The sequence below is a fragment of the Dermacentor albipictus genome, chromosome 4 (assembly GCF_038994185.2).
Source record: "Dermacentor albipictus isolate Rhodes 1998 colony chromosome 4, USDA_Dalb.pri_finalv2, whole genome shotgun sequence".
Taxonomy (NCBI): Eukaryota; Metazoa; Arthropoda; class Arachnida; order Ixodida; family Ixodidae; genus Dermacentor; species Dermacentor albipictus.
Genome location: NC_091824.1, coordinates 71,549,306 through 71,569,677, shown reverse-complemented (window position 1 = coordinate 71,569,677; position 20,372 = coordinate 71,549,306). Strand labels below are relative to the sequence as shown.

General features: G+C 44.1%; 1 long non-coding RNA gene across 1 annotated transcript in view; it reads right to left on the bottom strand.

The window, feature by feature from the left end:
* Positions 1–19,457, bottom strand: part of LOC135902070 (uncharacterized) — a 750,038-nt gene extending 730,581 nt beyond the window's left edge. Inside the window, exon 1 of the long non-coding RNA XR_010564383.1 lies at positions 19,036–19,457. This is a non-coding gene — a long non-coding RNA (uncharacterized lncRNA). The remainder of the gene's footprint in view (positions 1–19,035) is intronic.
* Positions 19,458–20,372: the final 915 nt, after the last annotated feature.

Sequence of the window (20,372 nt, the reverse complement as noted above, 5' to 3'; positions counted from 1 at the left end):
GGGCTCATACAGTGCATAGAACCTATAAACCTTAATGCCAGTAGCTCCGATTTCTTGACCTGTGTGTCCTGAAGAATCGCCAAGCAATTCTCCTAAGCACAACACGGTAAGCGCACGGCTGAAGGCAGCGAGAAGGAACCTCCAGCAATTTTATTCATATGCTTTGCGTAAGCTACCTCTGAACCTCTTCGCGATATGGCAAAGGAATTCGGAGAAACAGGGGTGAGTAGAGATGATCAGCCACCTAGGGACAGTCCGAAAGAGTAGGCTTTAGTGCTCGTGGTTCATTCGGGAAAAACCTCCTGCGTCTTGAAAATATAGACGAGCTTAGATTAGGGTCGGCATGTGGAATGCTTTTTTTTTTCTTGCTCAATGCACGTTTCTTTTTCGTGCTGAATAAAGCCTATGACTTTATTCAGCACGACGTTTTAGAATGATAATATAGCCTTTATATTTTACGTCTCCAAGAAACACGACATACTCCATCGTAAAAAGAGCCCGAAATTTGCGTGCTCTTTGAGTACCCAATGAGCTTTTCCCACGTGTTGTTCCACAGTAGCCGAAGGTTGGCCAAAAATATGCTCATACGTAATCGCACATACCCAGTGGCCTAAGCACGGGTGAGCCAAATGCAAGAAACATGAGAAAATCGAAGAAGCCATTGAAAATTATCTGTATTCCAGTAAGATGCCTGTGGGATATACCTATCAGCAGGCCTTAACTAGGTTTTATTAAGGGATTTACTGTTTCATGACGGGAAGCAAAGATACGCTCACTGGCCCTGCATTGTTGGTGAGAATGTTGCGCTATTCAGACCGCAGTATTCCGTGGCACACACAGTTTTCTTTAGAATCAGGTAGCCCGAGTAACGACAGCTAAATATATCCTTCAATATCACGAGCTAATATATTCAGAGATTCGAATGCTCTACAGATACCCATGACGTTAGATTTCACGTGCATGTTTCATGACGTGATGTATAGTAGGACGAAAGCCGAAAGTCGCTGCTACTGCTCCTGCTTTTTCGGTCATTTTGCTGTGTTGCTTCATGAAAGAGTAGTTGGCTTTTGAGAGAAACAGCCTCTACTAAGCGCCAGGTTCTCCAAAGAAGTTCTGTCTAACACCGACTAAAGAAGACAATTTTATTCTTCTGATACACAATATTGACCCCGCGCTGCTTTGTTGAAATTAAGCCACATGTATAGGTCTGTAGTAGCGGATGTGTTGCATAGAGCGTATAAGCATGCAGCTGTTTAAAGTATCACTACATCCGTCATCCCGTCGTTGCTGTAGTTCTGAGTTTCAAGCAAAGGTTGCGCGCTACTGGTGGAGCTGCAATGGCCGAGCGAATGCACCAATTTTGGAAATGATTGAGTGAGAGATTTATTACGTTAAAACAAACCGCTAGGCATGGCATCCCTCAGTCCAGGGATCCGATGATGAAATCCTCGGCTTTTCCGAACACAGTCCTCCAGGTAGCATTTAAAAAAAATGAGGGGGTTTTACGTGCCAAAACCAGTTGCTGATTATGAGGCACACCGTAGTGGAGGACTCCGGAAATTTTGACCACCTGGGGTCCTTTAACGTGTACCTAAATCTAAGTATACGGGTCTTTTCGCATTTTGCCCCATCGAAATGCGGCCGCCATGGCCGGGATTCGATCCCGCGACCCAGCAGCGCAACACCATAGCCACTGAGCAATCACGGCGGGTTGCAGGTAGCGTTGACCATTTTGGGTTTTTGGCACGAAGGAGCCGTGTCTTGAGCTCAATTTCTTTACTTACTCCGACGTTATGACGAACTTAGAAACTACCACAAGACCTAGGCAGACTTGGTGACAGAGTTCGGAGTTTTGCGACATGTTCTGATTTATAACATTAATATATTTTGAAGTCGGGGAACGCCGAGGAAAGAGAAATTCTAAAAGCATGTAAGCTTGCGGTACATTTCCCAGCTTATGGTAACTTTGCAGGCCCTCACAAACTAGCCTGATAAATCTCGATACACTTGTATGCTTTCAACGGACGGGCTCTGCAGCTAATGGCACTTGCGTGGCAGCGTCGTAGTTGCGAGGCCGCACCGGTTTCCTGCTCGCATGACGCCCACGCCCAAGAGCGATTTGGTTTCAAGCTGAGCTGGCGTGCCTGGATCAATTAGCGCCTGGGCCGTAATTATCACGCTAATGTCCCCTCTCGCACCCACCTCTACTTCTTACTTTGCCTCATGCGCGCCTCAGTTCTTAATCCCAGGTGAGCTCTAAATTTCAGATGTAAAAATATATTAGAGATTGCCGGTCTTGCAAGCGCTTAGAGCAAACTTTCAACTACCATCCGGGCATCTGGCTTTTTCATCTTGATGCGACAAGCATGCAGGACGTTCCTATCGATCCTTATATCCGCTTACTCTTACCCTGTGACGCAGTGACTCCCCGCAAAATCGCATCACGCTAGCTATTGAACAAACAAACAAGAAGTGCCAACACGCCCACTTCTCACCGCCAGCTCTATCAACCTATCTGCTTTAACAGAAATATATGTATCGAAGGAGTTGATACTTATAATTGTATTATAAGTCCGTATTATTTCATGTAGTGAATCATGGACTAGAGCATTATAGAAGTAAAGCGGAAGCATTTACATAATTGTTGTTGGGTCAAGAAATTTTGAGCAACTTAGGAGAGATTCACGACAAACTATTTATTAGGCCGCAGGAACAAGACAGTCGGCTCCGAGAAAAAATCTAAAGCTATAAGCGCCAACACTCGTGATATGGGCGAAACAATGCACAGTACACAAAAGTCTTCCGACTTGCAGCGTGTCCGCATTTAGCGGCTCTCTCTGAGAGGTTTGAACTTAGCTACCTGTGCAGATGCAGCCTGTACCTATGGAAATGCAGCATTATATGCTCCGAAGCAGGAGTGAATCCAAATTGGTGCGTTTTATATATGCATTGCACTTTTCACAATATCAGTAAAATAGCGAACAGGTACAATATGTCTATAAACTTCTTCGGCCTTGCACGACAATGTTTTCTCAGAGAAAAATATAACTAGTGGCTTCCACAAGAAGCTCGCTCATGCGTATTTGAAATCTGGACTGGTTGTATGCAAATTTCCGACGTATTGTGGGAAGAGAGCAGTCTGGAAGCTGCGGTAATGACCGCTTAAGACAGCGGGATTTTTCGACAAAAGATGCCACTGTGCAGTGACGTACTTGTACAGATTTTCCCACGCACACGTGCTCCACTACCTCGAGAGATCAACGTTCTTACAGGAACCAAATACTTTCTCCCGCCAGCCAGCCGACGTAAGTGTTCTATCAGCGCCCCCAATTTGTTTAGTGGCGGGAGAGTTACCTACGCGGCATGTTGCAGGGACGAAGTTATTTCGTACATATTTCTTCCGGAATTTTTTCACGCAGATTGCGGGCTGCATCGGTGCGCATGTGCACTCTCTTGTTTAAGCTGACAGCTTCTGACTGAAGTTTAGGGTAACATTGCGCCAGTCCATGGGTATTCTTTCTTGCCGTCGTCATTTGTCTGGCACAATATCTTTTTCTAGGCAGTATATGCGAAGTGGCTCAACAAGTCTCCTTGAGAATTCTGAAGTTAGGTAAAACAGCAAGCCGTGCCAACCTAAATCTCATTGCTTGAGGAAGGGAGGTCAACTGAATTGTATGTACTGTAAACTCGACTTACAACCATTTCATAGGGAGCACGAAGAAAAGCTGGTTTGGTAATGCTGAGCGTAATGTTCCCGATAAGATTTGTTCACCCTTGAACAAATCGTGTCGCCGCACGAAATATTCTCCCCTCAACGCTGTTTGTGAATTCGCTGTTGCATTTAACGATATAAGTACCTACGAAAGTGTGAGTATTGGTAAACACGGGCATATAGAACATGAGGGAATTGTTTCAATGTCCCCTTCCTTGATTCTTGAGGATTGCATCGAACTTACCCACCATCTCATCTTCTCAAGCTGTTCCGTTTACGCAGTTATTACCTCAAAAATTCCATGGGACTGCTTTCGCTCAGTCCTGCATTTGCCTATAACTGTCACGACGAAGTTTTTCTTCGCCAAGTGGGAAGCCATTGCCTTTGACTTCTCATACTTTCGAAAGGACACTTCTTTATTTGAATACAAATTTTACTGCGTGAGATTAGACGTTTCGCGGTACTTACTGGTTGTTGATTTGAAGTAATGCGGCTTTATACAAGCAAGATTTTTGAGCGAAAACACAGAGGCAAACCCAGGACAGGTGCTACCCCTCAACTTATGTTTTGGGTAAAGTCTGCAACTGAGAATTCCGGGCAACGGTGGAGAGATGCTGAACGAGAATTATTCGAAGTATTCTTGCTCAAAAAAGAGCGAGGTGGCTTCCTTTAGTGACACGTCTGTTGATAAACGAGCAAACCTTTTCGAAAAACTCGTTTGATAAGCCTGTGTCAATACATCATAATATGGGCGCAAATGTTCATTTACACTTACGCTATCCTGAGACAGGAATCACAAACTGACGTTACAACTTTCTACATAAAGCACACACACCTGTATTAAACAAAAGTTAATTATGATAAAAGTTGAACAAAAATGAATCGGTCCTTGCCGAACCCCCTCTACAACGCAACGAAGCGCACTTGGCCCTAAAGTGAAAATTAAATGTTTTGCATACTTCATCTTTGTTAATTCACTAATTAAGCGGAGTTTAATAATACGCTAAGGAGCGTAACAGGACGGCAAACCATATGCCATTGGTGTTATTCAGCTGCGGCTAGCCACTTGTTACCATCAGAGCAATTCTTGTCGACCCTCTGCCGTCGTCTTGCTTGGCGGCACGCTGGTGACGTAAACTGGGAGCGAGAGGGGTGAGATTGAGGCAGCCAATGAGCGTTTGTGTCCGCATCTTTAACCCCTGAAGTTAGTATAGAACTGGATATATCAGACCATAACATGATTTTATTGGCAGCTGACGATCTTGCACGGGTGCAAAGCACCCCAGTACTGACACCAGAATTATGGTTAACCATGCAAGGACAAAGGATGAAAGGGTCATTGATGTTGTAGAAATTATGCAAGATGATTGTGACGATATTACGACGAACGCCAACGACCTATGGTTAGAATTATAAGATGGGGTTTTACATTGTGAAAATAATTTTATTCTTAACAAGGTAAAAAAAAAGCGGAAAGCGTCATGCACTGCAAGAACTCTCATACACCTCAAAAGAGGCTACGAACTATGCACAAAAAAAAAACAATTACACTATGATTAGGCAGGTTTCATGAGAGGTGAAAGAAAGGTTAAAAAGCGCGAGAGAGCCGAATCAGCCTAGGAAATTTTGACGGTATCTATCAAAGCCGGAAGTGCTCCTAGCAGATTGGAGATTGGAGTAGTTGAAGATGAACGTACCATGACTAACTCATTCACAACACATCTTCAGTCGGTCTTCTCCTGTGCTCACGCCACCACCAATATGCCCTTGTCACAGTACGAATCAGCCATGCCTGATATCTTGATAACAGAGCCCGGCATTCTTAACTTGCTGCTACAAATAAACCTTAAAAAAAGCTTCCGGCCCTGTAATTTATCAAGCACTTTCATCAAGTGATACGCGGATCAGTTGTCCCCATTTCTGCACAAAATTTTCTGTGCATCAGTTGAAACAGCCGTGCTTCCCATGGACTTGTTGTGCACGAAGGTCGTGCCAATTCACAACGGTGGAAACAAGCGGCTTCTAGGCACATGCAGCCCGAGAACCCTAAACCAGCACATATTGGAAACGAATGGAACATATAACAAATATGGCTATGGTGACTTATCCGGAAGAAAATAACCTATTATACTTCAGACAGCAAGGCTTCAGGCAAAGGCTGTCAACTGTTACTCAACCTTTAGAAATTATACATGACTTTGCTGCCGTAATCGATTCAGGGCTCGAAGCTGACGCAACCTTTATCGATTTCTCGAAGGCTTTTGACCGCGTTCGACATATTTTACTAATATTCATACTCAAATCAATTGGTATTAACACCACGATTGTTTCATGGATTGAAGCATATCTCTCGAATAGGTCCTAGTTTGTTTCCGTAGATAGTGCTGAATCACACCATCTAGATGTTCTTTCTGGTGTGCCACAAGAATCGGTTCGGGGGCCAACTCCGTTTCTGGTGTGTATTAACGACATATATACATATATAGAACCAGGGGTTGCAATAAGGCCTTCTGCAGATGACTGCGTTATTTATACGCCCCAAAACAGTCGATTTAAAGACAAAGCTTAACATGTCTTTAGAAAACACCGTTACCTGGTGCAAAAAATGAGGCATGCCAATTAACATGGGTATGACTATGTGTATGACTGTACCATGCGGAAAACAGCCCTTGAATTTCACATATAAAATATTGAATACTTCTGTGGAGTGAGTTGACTCAGGCAAGTATCTTGATGTCACGATAACAAGATCATTAAAGTGGGAAGTACATATAAATAACTATATAATAATTGCGCACGAGCGTTCAGAGAACTCGCCTTTTTACGCAGAAAACCTGCAACAGCCCACACCTCGTAAAGTTAACTGCTTATAAGACTCTGCTTAGGACGATATTAGAATATGGGAGCATGGTATGGAACCCGCATCAAAAATATTTAAACTTAGCATTAGAAAATATTCAAAACAGGGCGCTCCGGTTCGTATACACAAAGTATTCAAGCTATGACAGTGTAACTGCGCTTCCCACCCAAGCAGACATACCAACACTTGCTGGATGAAGGAAGTTCGCCTGTTTGAAGTTTTTTTTTTCTCTTCTTTACCATGACCTCATAAACTTAACAATATCCGACTACTTGGTGCCGCCCGAGCGTCTCTAGAGTAGAACTAACCAATCTAAATATATTGGCTCATTTTTTCGCGTTCTAACACACTAAAATACTATTTTTTCCTTCAACAGTAGGGCTTCGGAATTCTCTTCTAAGTGACAACGTTTGTTAGCAATCGGTGCACTCATTCGTGTCGGCCCTCGAATTGCACCTGGAGTCGTTATCAGAATGATGAACGCATCGTTGTCGTCTTGGCCGAGCGTTATCCAAAAACTTATCATTGAAGAATTTCCATCCCGCAAGTTCTTGCGCACGCGCCGGTCTCCGTATGTTATTTTGTACCTTTTTGCGATCGGTTGTTGCACACGATTGTCCGTTGGATGCACGTGTTAATGTTCATTGTATTCGATGCCGTTAGTACATTACACGGCACAGATATTGTAATTTTTTTCTGTAAGAACTGCTTCTTGCGCTTTACATGGCGTACTCATCGTATATATTGTTTTTGTTTCCATGCATTTACTTTTTACTTGCATGACCTGTCGGCTGAAACCACTGTCTCTACCTTATGGGCTTCAGGCATCCCCTGTATGAAAAAACGCTACACCTGTACTGTTTATATGTCAGCTCATATATGAGCCTTTCAAGGCTTACAGTATAGATAAATAAAAATAGTAGGTCAGCGAGAGGCTCAGTGGGGTATAAACAAAAGTCAATTCTTGCTCCGCATTCGTTCTTTGGGAATGGCCAAGACTGCTTACATTCTGGAAGAAGAAGCCGCCCGACGTGAGCGCAAGTAAGAGCTTGCGCGGGAAGGTTCCCACCGTCGCATGTTGTAGTTGTCGCGGAGCTCATCAACAATTTACGGGATAACTGGATTGTACAGTACGTGCGCGCAAAGTTTGGATTAACATGCTTTAGCAACGCGTAGAGCAAGCAGCCAACTGTGATTAGGGGCACCTGCGTTGACTTGGTCTTCGCGAACGTGACTGACCTGCAGCCGATAGGTTTTCGATGCGGCCTTTTGAATTAGTTGAAGCCTAAAAACATTTTTTTCCATTGGCGCCGCTTAGTTTGTTGCTGAGCCACCTAACCACAGCACGATATCGACTGCTGAGAACTGACACTTGTATAACTCGAAGCAGCTCAACCGCTACTTAAGACAATGACGGCCCGCAACTTTCTCAACCGAAACGCATGGGTAGGCGAAAAGCCGCAGGACAATACTTCTACGAAATAAAGGGCGAGATATTACTCGGCTTGTTACCTCTTCGGGTTCTACACTCTAGGTGGTGCAGCCACCGGCAGGTACCCAGCATATATTTCAATAACGACGCTTATGCTACCACATACGCCACGCGGCGATATAGAGGCCTGTCGCGGGTCGAACGTTTCTCCTAAAGATAGTATAGTGCCAGCCTCCTATGGCCCAGCAGTTAGCTGCCATCGGCTCCCGACAGCAAAACAAAAAAAAGTGCAGGTGGCTGAGTGCACACCAGAGGCTTGTTTCTGGCAGTCTAGTCGTAAGAGCGCTGGAGAAAGAAAAAAACAAACGTTTCCCGGTTTGGCTTCATGGGCTATTACTAGCTCCGCTAACTCGAATTGGCAGAACGATCGATGGACCGTTCCGTCTGGCTTCACAATCGAAGCGTCTTGTTTCCCTTTCCTAGATGGTAGCTACATTAAATTATAGATAAAAGCGACAAGCAGCCAACGTTGTAGTGACGACGAAAATCTTCCATTTTTAATGTCGAATCGATGACTTTACAGAAAAGGGAGTGGTGTAGGTAAAAGTAAATCACAAAATTTACCCGCTAACCGTTTCGTGGGGTGTCACCTTACATGTCACCCTTCGACACAAGCTCCTAATTCAGTGAATGGTGTTGGTCTTGCGAAGTTAGAAATGTTGTGGGTGGGCATCCACCGGTGTGAGCTGAGAGAGTAAAGTTGTTTCTGGTCTCACTAATGCCACGAGGCATTTACAAATTTGATTTCGCGATCCTCCATCTATTTGGCTGCACAAGTCAGACGTGAAGGCGAAGTTAATTTTGTTCCTTAGTCATATATCTCTGTAAGCGAAGCTATACCTCTGGAAATCGCTGAACAATACGTTGCCAAAGCAAGGCAGAGGCTGCTGTGACTTTTGTTAGACGCGTCCAATCAATACATATTTGAAAATGCCATAAATAAAGCGAGTTCAGAAGATGCCTTAGGTACGTGAGAATTTTTTCTATTTTTCATTTCTACATCTGTTTTTTACTTGTCTTACTCGTGATTTTTTTATTGTTATTGCTTTGCCCTCCCCTTCGGCTGTCTATTTTGCAGGCTCCCGTCATACAACGCACTGTAAGCGGCCCCAGCATAAAACTTAACATTTAATTTTAGTATAGAAGCCGACAATAGTGACATGCTCCCAATACATCTAGAACTCTCATTGTTGGTAGTCCTGTATATTATTGAAGACATTCTAGCAGAACAGGCTCGTAGCAGGTTCTTTAAGTCTTACCAATAGCACCCGCAATATTATTATTCAACGCTTGTCTCTCGATTACACAGTTAGTGCTTTTCTCGTGACCAATATTCGGCCACCAATATCAGCTGCTTATGGATTCAGCGGAGAGCATAATTTTTCCGAACATTGAACCTCTTTTATGAGCCGACGTATAGTTCATTTCTTTCTGGAGGAGAAGCTGTCTGTTGGAAGAGAACCCCTAAAGGTTCTCAAAGTGCAGCCGTAGTTTCTCCTTGTGTATCTCGAAATTGATTAGTGTATAGAATTGGAAATGAAAAAATATAAAAAATGTCATCTCGCCATCAACCGAACACCCATCGAAAACACGCCATTTCAGTTTTCTCATGTCACGTTACAAGTCATAGTGAGCAGATCTCTCAGGTATAACGTATAAAATTATGGGGTTTCACCTGTCAAAACCACGACCTGATTATGAAGCGCGTCGTAGTGGGGCCGTCCGGAAATTTGCACCGCCTGAGGTTCTTTAACGTGCACCTAAGTCTAAGTACACGGGTGTGTTCTCACTTCGCCCCCATTTAAACGTGGCTGCTGTGGCCGGTATTCAATTCAGCGACTTCGCGCTTTGCAGCTCTACACCACTAGTATGAGGTATTGAAAGTATTTTGCAACGCATTTATCAATAAACTGTTAGTCTGAATAATAAACCACTCCAGCAATCAATAGCGTCCTTAAAAGAACAGTGGGAGAAAAGTAATACACGAACAGCACAAAAAGGGGACATTAGGCGTATTCTATATATACATTTAGAAAAGGAGGCGCTCGCAGTATACCCAAGGATGCGCCGGATGAACTCGATTTGGGAAGCACCGGTTTTGTACAGGAGAATAAAAACAGATGGTCAGCGTGATCTTGAGGCGGAACAGAAACGAAAAGCAAGAGAGGCGGGCTGTACATTGTATCGTCGCAGGCAAGCATCTGCTCGCTTTAAGACGCGTGTTCTGCAGTCTTTCCCGTTTTACCCGGAACGCCAAGGCGAACACGCGCCTGTCGCGGAGCAGCGAAGCGAGAACCATTAGTAAGTGGACATGCCTCCGCAGTTGTGCGTCGTGGCTTGCTTGGAAAAACAAAACAGTAATTCATAGCCACAGAGAAAATGGAACGCTACAAGAAATCATAGATCTCATGCAATCTCGCGACGTTTACGACAAGGTACGTGCTTTCGGGGCGAACAAAAGTGAAAAAAGAAATGAAACATAGTCCGCGAACGCAGTAGTGCCACTTCTCTGCTTCGCCTTTTCTAGTTTACGAAGGCGTAGAGAAAGTTGCCTCTCCTTATCTCAGAAGGAATATAACAATATTATTTATAGCACAGTCGTACAACAAGGAAGCTAGCTTCCTAGTATCTTACGATCAGCCCTATCATAATGCTGTGAGATCTATGCACAAAGTCAAGGAGGAAGATAGATATGCAATAGTGTAAATGAAGAGATAAGCCATGTGGTAATTACAAGAAATTAAGAGGGACAGGAAGGATGCATATAAAGACAAGCAGGTCAACCACATCTATAATACTGGCTTGGTAACCTGCACGGAGGAAAGGGGCGTGAGAATCTAAAGACAGTAAGATAAAGCTGCCGAAACAGAACAAACTGCGTGCACAATTGACTTGTTTTAATCATATGAGTTATATATCCGGGTGCAATAGCATTATGTGCGCCGCTTAACTTCCGGAGCTTCAGTAGCGCAAAAGACTGACAAAGTGAATACGGTAAGAAAACAAGCAAAATGAGCACTAAAATACACTAAATGCACAAGAAAGTAGATTACTAGAACAAAGCGAAACGCCAGAAACCCAACCAGCAATCGGGGATGAAGTACTTTTGAGTATGGTAACAATTCTGCTTTAACGCTTACGTTTCATCTGTAGCATTTCTACCCCACTGTGACGTTTAGAAAAATTCCAGCTTGCAGCTCAGTAACTAGGCTTAGCAATTCTGCATCCCTGTTTCTAATATTTCCACCGGTCAACAAATACGATGCGCATAGCAATCTACACAGCCGCACTAATATTCCCAGGTATGGAAACATGCAACCGCATATAAGCACCTCCCACTTCACACAGGTTTAACATTATTCCGACGTCACAAGCTCCGTGCAAAGGTATTTGCGATTGCGTTAAGAACGCTATTCATCGCTTGAAACTTCGCATCACCTAAACCAGTAGTTTTTTTTTTTTTTTGTTTAAGGCAGGGCAGTTCACTCCCCCGCTGTCTCCGTGCGAAAACTACTTAGTGATGTCAAGCGAGTGCAACGTCACTGACGCTGCTAAGTCATCGCCAATTTAACAGCAATTACATCAAGATCCTTTACATCCTTTACAGATTTACATCAAGATCCTTTTTAGAAATCCTCAAGAAAGTCGCAAAGCAAGATGGCGTCCTTGCTGTCAATGTGCCAGTCCTATGTGCCAGTCCTATCAATGTGCGCATGCCCTATCCTGTAGATTCTGTGGTTTCAGATAGTGGCGGAGCATATATATGCTGACTGACGGAATAAACACACTTTGGTTGTTAGTCAGCGCCGTTGTCTGTGTCCCTTCACTCGTCCCGTCGTTTAGCGCTGTTTTTATTGCTCGTAATGTGCCAGTGTTCTGTAGTTCCCGTAGCTTTACAGAGACGAGAGTTAATCAAAGATACAAAAATGTATTTCCTGCTTAACCGGGCTTCAACAGCTAGCGTTTCAGTGTGCACTTTGGAGAAGAATGTTTTTTAGTGTGGAGAAATAGGCATTTTACAGACTCGTGCAAGCGCGTCATGTCCAGGTAAGTAGACGTAAAGCGATCGGTATAACGGAGGTGTAAAAAACATATTAGTTAGATTGCGGCTTCGCGGTTCTGGTTGACTAAAGGTGGGCCTAGTGCATACGTCATTGATTACGTCACGTCGTAGCCATCTGCTTGGCTGAATGTATAGCCTTGTGCATGCGTCATTGGGCAGGTGACTGCGCAGCCAATGGGGAGGGGGTTGCGCAACCTCATGAGTGTACAAAATGATTTTCTAAAACAAGAAGCATTAATGCCCAGTTAAACGGCACTGAGTGGTCCTTGGAGTTATGAGCTCCTCGCGGCTGGGTAAGCGAGCGTGTTGAGTCGCTTGGCGCGTTTTGATGTGTCCTTACTGAGACGCAGTTAAAACGCAGGCGAGAGCTCGCGAAGACAAGGAACACAGGCAGAAATAGATTCCACCAAAAGGTCTATAATACGGTTCCCCATACCCTCACCTAATCAGTCTTAAGATTCTCTGACATATTTTATTCATGTTTTGATTTTATTTAACTTTTTTGTTTTCATCTCATGTCGCATGCCCAATCATGAGTAGCAAGTCCTACATATAACAAGATTGACACTTGATTCAATTAAACTTTTTTTTCTCTTTTGAAAATTCTCCTGCAGAAGTTTGTAACCATTTCAATCTTTCAGATGTCAATTACACGTATACCCTCGCATTGATTCATAAGTAGATGTTTACCTATTTAGTTACCGCGCCTATAAAAATCATTTAATTTGATGAAGAGTTTTTCTACGCAATAGCAAACATTTGTGTTTGAATTCTGCTAGCAATGTCACGCACCATCTGAATTTAAAAACTGAATTTTAACTATTAGTCAGGTTGACATTTTCGCATATTGGGCATTCTGGAAAAATGACACTACGCCAGAAAGAATCGTCGAAACTAGCTTCCAGGTCATATGTGCCTTGCACATTTGTAATGAAGAGATGCAAAATTTTCATTTGGTTAACTCGGCGACGAAATTGTTAAGTGAGAGCCACAACGAAGACACAAAAGCTTATCGCGGTTTGTCCATTTTCCGATCTGACGTACAGGCTCTTTTACCAATGTCTCAAAACAAAGCTATGCTCCTGAGTGCGTACAATTTTGATAATTGGGACCGACTCATATCAAGGAGCAAATTCATTTTCCCCAGCGTCGGTTGCTTTAATCCGTGATTGCTTAGGCGACGTATTTACAAATTATTAGAAGCGTGGGGGGTTTTTACTCGCACAAGGGCGCGTAGTCGATTTCAGACCGACTTTCGACCAAGTCATGACAAGCTGTTTACACACTTGAATTTTGGTACCAAAAAAAAAAAATAATGTGCGCTCGCTAAGAATATGTTTTTTTATTATTATTTTTGGCGAGTGCACGTATCTTATTTGGCATCAATATGTTTCTTCGCCAGACGGGTTTTCGTCGAACACTTGACTACAATTGCATTATGAAGAGCGCCTACGTCGATGCCCTCTTTCATTACTGTACAATATTGTGGGACACTTCACATTGGCGTGCAGCAGTGCACACGAATTGAACGATGTGGAGGCCCCAGCTCCGGTTGACCGTACTGTATACCATCTTGCTTGAACAGAAGATCTCTTCGACCGCTGTAAACAAGTATGATGAGGCTTCGGCATGCTCCCTCACCTGACAGCCACGGCTTCGTGAGCCTCAAGACGTTCTCCCTGTACAATAGGAACTTACCAATTTTCACGTTTGCGAAACTAATGCTTTCCCGCATAGCATGGGCATCACTACGTCTAGTATTGATGCGAACAAATCCTCAAAATATGTTTTTCGCGTAATCTGACTTTCAAAAGTTGAGGAGCAGCAACTACGTATATATTTCGTATATTTAACATTTTTTGCTCGACTCTCAGCACTTATACTTAAAATAGCAAACTATTTCTTTCAGTCATGCTCCTCCAGGGGCTTCTTTGATGTTTCACATAATTCTCAAATTGCCCCACCAATTATTGGCCTTAACCACCCATTCAAAAGATCAGTTATCGGGCTATAATTTTATGTATTGTGGTATACGCTGCGGCCACTACGTCTCGAAATAAAGTGTCAAGACAGAAAACGACCGAAAATTAGCAGATTTCTAGTAGTCAGGATAGAGGTAAGGGACAGCGGCAGCAAGTAGATATCTATTAGCAGAACCACCGCCATGGTGCTTTTTCTAGTGTATGAAACTTGAAGAGCAGTTTCCACATGAACGCATAGACAATTATCGTGCCGTAGGGCATTGTGCATTCCTGATGGTAGGCTTATGACACCCCCTCCCGCACTTTAAATATAATTTTGAAGACCTGTAGTGTTCTACTCTGTGATAAAACTTGCACGCGATTTTTCATCTTTCTTGTATCCCACAATCAAATATGTTCATTGTGACATGCAATGGTAATCTAAGAACGTACCTGTGACCGCAATTTCAAATCAAGTGTTCTTGTTACTATTCATGTCACTTCAATGCACGCAATAACGAATGAACTTCCGCCTGGCATTGACTGCCAACAATGTTTATAAAGATGAGCCGTCGAAAGAACTTAACGCACGCGTGTGTAGTGCTTAATAGACAGCCCTTGAACGGTAAAAATATAGGCAAAACTATGTATCTGTTTAATTGTGTGTGCATGTTCAGCTGTTGTTTCTAGATTTTCGACTATATGTCACTAATTTTCTCACGAGCTTCTCGCACTGGTGTGAATGACGGCCAATGCTCGCAGTCGTCACCAGAGAACATACGAGTAAACGAATAAATTCCGGATCCTTAAAAAGCCATTGATCAATTTACTCGAGATTTTTATTCATAATATCAGGACACACTCACTGGCCCAAAACATGAAGATCAAAGATGTTATGGCACATAAATGAGCTGTAACGCTGTTCCAAGGTAGTGGTTTTATGGTGATGCCACGAAGTCGAAATGTCAGAGTAACTAATGACCTTGATTATTAGGAGGTTGACGGAAGTCCATATTGAAGTAAACACTTCATTCAATGCAATGCACAAATAGGAAAAGATAATTCATTTTTAATGAAGATGGAAATGTATATATAGAAAAAAAAAATGCACGAAGGGCAGGGAGTCGAAAAACAGGCAAAAATGAAGAGGTGAATTTCGGAAAACTACAGTGCTGCTTTCAGGCGCTGTTCCACATGAACTCCGGGGTTAGATTTTTAATTTTTCTAACGTTCGCCATTGGTCAACGGAAAATAATTTTGAATACACATTGTTATAGCTTACGCAAATTAAGGAAGCCATTTAGCCTTTATTATTTGTAGGATAACACTCAATTTAGGCACCACAGTGTCTGTAGAGATTTCTAAAACATGCCGCATTTTCTAAATTTACTTTCGGTATTATTTTGTTACTCAGTAGGTGGGGTCGTGAAAAGGGGGAGGAGCTGTGTTCCTGCTCCGTCACAAAAATCACCATAGAATATATTTCCGTGGTGCGGTGGCTGACTAGATGCACGGGAGAAAAAAAAGCTTTCACACGGCTTTGCATCTCAGTCGAGAACAATTTCCCAGCGCTCTCGCTAATTAGCCGAGGTGGAAACATTCGTTACACCGTAGGCGGCACGGACACTAGTAAGAAGCAGGCCGGCGTCACCTTTTGTCCTTCAACGATTTACCCTACGACTAAGCGTTCCCGGAAGAAAAAAAGAACGCTGAACATTCGCTTAATGCCCGCCAACTTGTATAACGACAGCTGAAAAGCACTGAAACGGCACTAGTCTAGCTTTCGCGGTCTTAACTTCGGCTTGTACGGCCAGCCTGCGCATTTAACGTGGAGCAAAAAATAGATACCCCCGATGTTCAATTCCGCATTGTTGAGGAAGGCTTTCGCAGACGGCGACCATTTTGGGATAACTTTATCAGTGAATAATGTTACTGGAGCCGACATCGCACGTCGATTTCTAGTGGCAACGATGTTAACCGTATAAAAATGGTACGGATGACGTGGCGCGACTAAAATGAGTTCACCGCTGTTTCCAAATGAAGACAGTGGCAGTATGCCACCGAACGCCATTAGCCTTCATAATAGCTTGGTCTATAAGCAGGTACATTAGTTATCCATGCAGCTAGCACTTTGTTAATAAATCACCATGGTTATCAACAAGCTAGCCAATAGGTGAATAAACCAAGTAGATAACCACTGCAAGGAGGCGACTTTTCATGACAGCCTAGTTCGTTGTTCATGAGAATTAAACATCGCGATACGAAAACCATTACCTGCACTGTGAACGGTGAGCGTGTTTTTGGGCCTTGCATACCGAATTTTAATGATTTCGTTGAACGATTATATATATTTGGACACAGGAACCTTGGTTTTCTCTTTATAGAATGGTCAGGCCTGTTTAGCCAAAGTGAGTTAAACTGGGAGATTCATTTATGCAGTTTAACTTCGCAAAACAACACTGAGGTATATAGAGATGTCGTAGATGGTTACGGAATAATTTGCATTACCTGATGTTCTGTAACAAGCCCCAAACTTAAGCAAGCGAGTGTTCTTTGCAGTTGGACTTCATCAGCATGCGCATTTCACAGCCAGGAACTGCACCAGCGAACTCACGCTCAAAAAATTTACTAATATACGAAACAGTTATAAAAAGGACTTATTTCATTAATGCATACGTTTTCTAGCTATTTATTATTGGAAACCAATTCAGTGACTTCACTTTTTGATTCCTTAACGTTCGTTTGTAAAGGGCAGAGCTATAAATCTGTGCCTTTCCAAGATTTATGAGTACCTAATGTGGCTCGACAAATGCCTTTACTATATTTGTTTGGAATGCAAGCAACGTGTCTGACTCTCATAGTATGGAGGGAAGAACTTGAGGTTGGCCTAGTTGGTGTTTACTGCATATCATATTGCCCGCTGCAAAAAAGGAGGCCAGGGGAAGAAAACAAAAGACCGTTTGGTGTTCTTTTTCCCAGTCCACGTCTTTAATAGCCCTCGATAGGACATGCGGTAGTACGGACAGCTACATCGAACGCGTATAGCCATACATCGCGCACTCGCAGAATGACGTAAGCGCAAAAGAAATGTTGCTGCCGACGCTAGATGCCGTAGATTGCTCAAGCTCCGCATAAAGCTCGTTAGCTTCACTTAACTGCCCATTTTACTCTTGCTTTCAAATAAACGCTGTTGCACAACATTTACAATAAGCCTGTCTGCTTCGGTAAACGACAAGACCGTAAAAAAGCGCAGTGCCTTTCCACTCTGTGAAGAAAGATGACCAGCAAAGCTGGGGATGTGGGCCCCCTAATGACGAACTGCACTTCCGCCGCGGGTCTGCCCGGCATTGCAATATCTTCGGGATCAAAGCACATATGTCGTGCTTGACGCCTGCTTTACCTCCGCCGCGGGTCGGCCCGGCATTGCACTGTCTTCGGGATTGGTCCACGCATGGGGAGGTTTGCGTTAACACGCGGACACGATCCTGGGGGAAGCAGCCCTTAACAGCTTCACTGTAAAGAAGCGAGGAAGTGCGACAGTACGCGGAAGAGGTACGGCCTCTATTTAGTGGTCGAATGAGCCTTCTTGGTCAAGTGGTACAGACTGAAGTCTCCTGAAGTGGTACAGACTGAATTTGTCTCCTTTATACGAGTCCATGAGGAAGTCCCCCAGCTCATTAACCAAGAAGCACGCAGATTATCAGTAGTGGTGCTCAATTAATTCGCTTTCACAATGCAGAGACATTTGTTTCCAACTCAACTGCACGATTATAATGAACAATGAACAGAGTGCGTGGCAGACGTGCTTCTCATTGGAAGGTTGACCAATTTGCTTCAAAGGAGCACGAACCCGAGCATGATCCCCTAAAAAGCATCTTTCTCTTGGGCTACAAAGAATACGCAGAACGTGTCTACGAAAAAAAATCATAATACCGCGAGAATGACGCTTGAAAAAAAAATGATGCCGGCATGTACTCAAGACAAGAGCACGTGTATGGTTCCACTTTTGTTAAAGGCAGTAGGAGCGCGAAACGCTGCGATGGTGGGCTCGAAACAAGCGAACCCGCCGCATCAGTGTATAACTCCTAATAAAATCTATGTGAGGGGGTTATTGTGGACGCAAAAAAAACATTGAAGTGATCGGCGAAGAGGCGCAGAATGGAGGTACTTTTCGTTAGGCCGTCGTTTCCCTAACAACGAACGGCACGGTAGCTGCACTTCTATCTGGCGCGGGGCCTGCGCACACATGACGCAGCATCGACTTGTCGGAAATGGGCCGCCTTTGCAAGAGCACCCGGCAGGCCATGATTCACGACTGGTCGAGCGATATATGATAACGGTGATAACGCGCTCGTAAGCAGTTTGCCTAGTACGTTAGGTGCCTAAATGTAGGGGACCGTGTAAAGATGTCCAAACGCCGCTGTGGTATGTAAGCTGCCTGTTGTAGGGCCTGTGCTAGCGTTACACGAATCATTTATTTTCATTGCGCACCCGGAACATCGACTGGCTTAAATGCAACCGAGCTTCGCGCGAACGTGTTTCTCTCGACAGTGGTGTCGGAGAACGCCACGACTTCTCGACACATTTGCAGCGAATCGTGCAAACGAAAGATCATTTATGAACGTTACGCAGTCCTAGTTACCGGTAGCGCTAACAAACATGAGTGAAATTATAAACGTAGCCACTGACGACAACTGTGTTAAGCACATTTAAAGAGTTGAAGAGGCCAAGCATACTTCGAACGTCATTAGCATTTCCTAGTCATTGAAACAAAAGATTGGGATTACGTGGTACCCATGCTATGATAAGGGCTTCATCTTACGTGTCGCTGCCAAGACATCTGATGTTGATCCTGATAAACATAAACTCAGTCAATATGACAAATGTTAACAGAACAGATAAGACAAAATAAACGCGATAGTGGATTCCACAAAATTGTCACAATACCGTTTGGCGGTCCCATATGTGGATGGTTTCCGACAGCACGTTGTCCGTGGCACATGAAAACTGTGTCGTAGCGACGACGTTATAGGCGTCAAAGTTCACTCGAATTTTCCAGGCAGCGACGTGAGTCACAGGCAGGAAAGTCGCGCTGACAACCACGGCGCAAGGTACTACGGCGTACACCACAAGTCACAATGTATTATACTGTGAACGACAGTGCAACAGTTCCCGTTTTGAGGCGAGAGGCTGACCTGCTGTAGCAGAAAAAACGGCGAAGGCGCGGATGGACGTCAAAGAGGTGGGAGCAAGAAAGCCGTTGGGCGAAGCGCAGCTGAGAACAAGTATCCGCTATTCTGACAGCGTGCACTTAAGCTTGTCAGAGCTAGTGGCCGGCTTGGGCAGGCTGCGTACTGCGCAAGCGTCGTCTAGCGGTAGCTACTGGTTTTGCGATGCGTTTGCTCCGGGCGTCTTTAATGGACACGCGACGTGGCAATGCGCTGCCTTATCGCATCGCCGGCATCTAAGTTTTCTCGCGTGTGATGACGACCAAAGCAACGCTTTCGCTTTGCTTTACCTGCCAAGGGAGCAGCAGCAGCCGCTGGCATCGCTGGCGCTAAGCGCGCGTGGGCGCAGCAGACGCAGCCGCTAGACACGCGCGTGAGCCTTAACATTTAAAAATGGCATTTGGTATTCGGCGCCCCATAAATGCTGATTTTGAAAACAATTGGTAAATAAAATCCTGCTCTCTGACCGCATTTCAAGATACGCGTGTAAATGACGGACAGGATGAGAACGACCAGGGCTGCTAAGGACAACTAGATAAAAACTTCTTTCTGGGCAAGTTGGTGCCTACTTGATTTCGAGATTGTAACAGCGCTAACACATGCATACGCAAAATAACAAGGACGAGACACAAGCGCTAGTGTCTCGTCTTTCTTACTTTTTGGATGCATGTGTTAGCGCTGTTACAATTTTCACATTAAGCACAACTAGGTTATAAGATTTCTTAATGCACACCCAGAAAGGCAGTCGGTTGTAAGCAGCGGCTTTATTAAAATTAAAGATGGGGGCTTTACGTGCCAAAACTATGATCCGATTATGAGCCCCGCGGTTGTGGGGGACTCCGGATTAATTTTGACCACCTGCGGTTCTTTAACATGCACCTAAATCTAAGCACAGGGTTTTTTTTTTTTGCATTTCGCCCTCATCTAAATGCGGTCGCTATGGCCAGGATTTGATTCCGCGACCTCCTGCTTTGCAGCGCAACACCAAAGCCGCTATGCAACCACGGTGGGTGAAAACCACAGGGTTTATGCGCACTTTCAGCACGTGCGATGGCA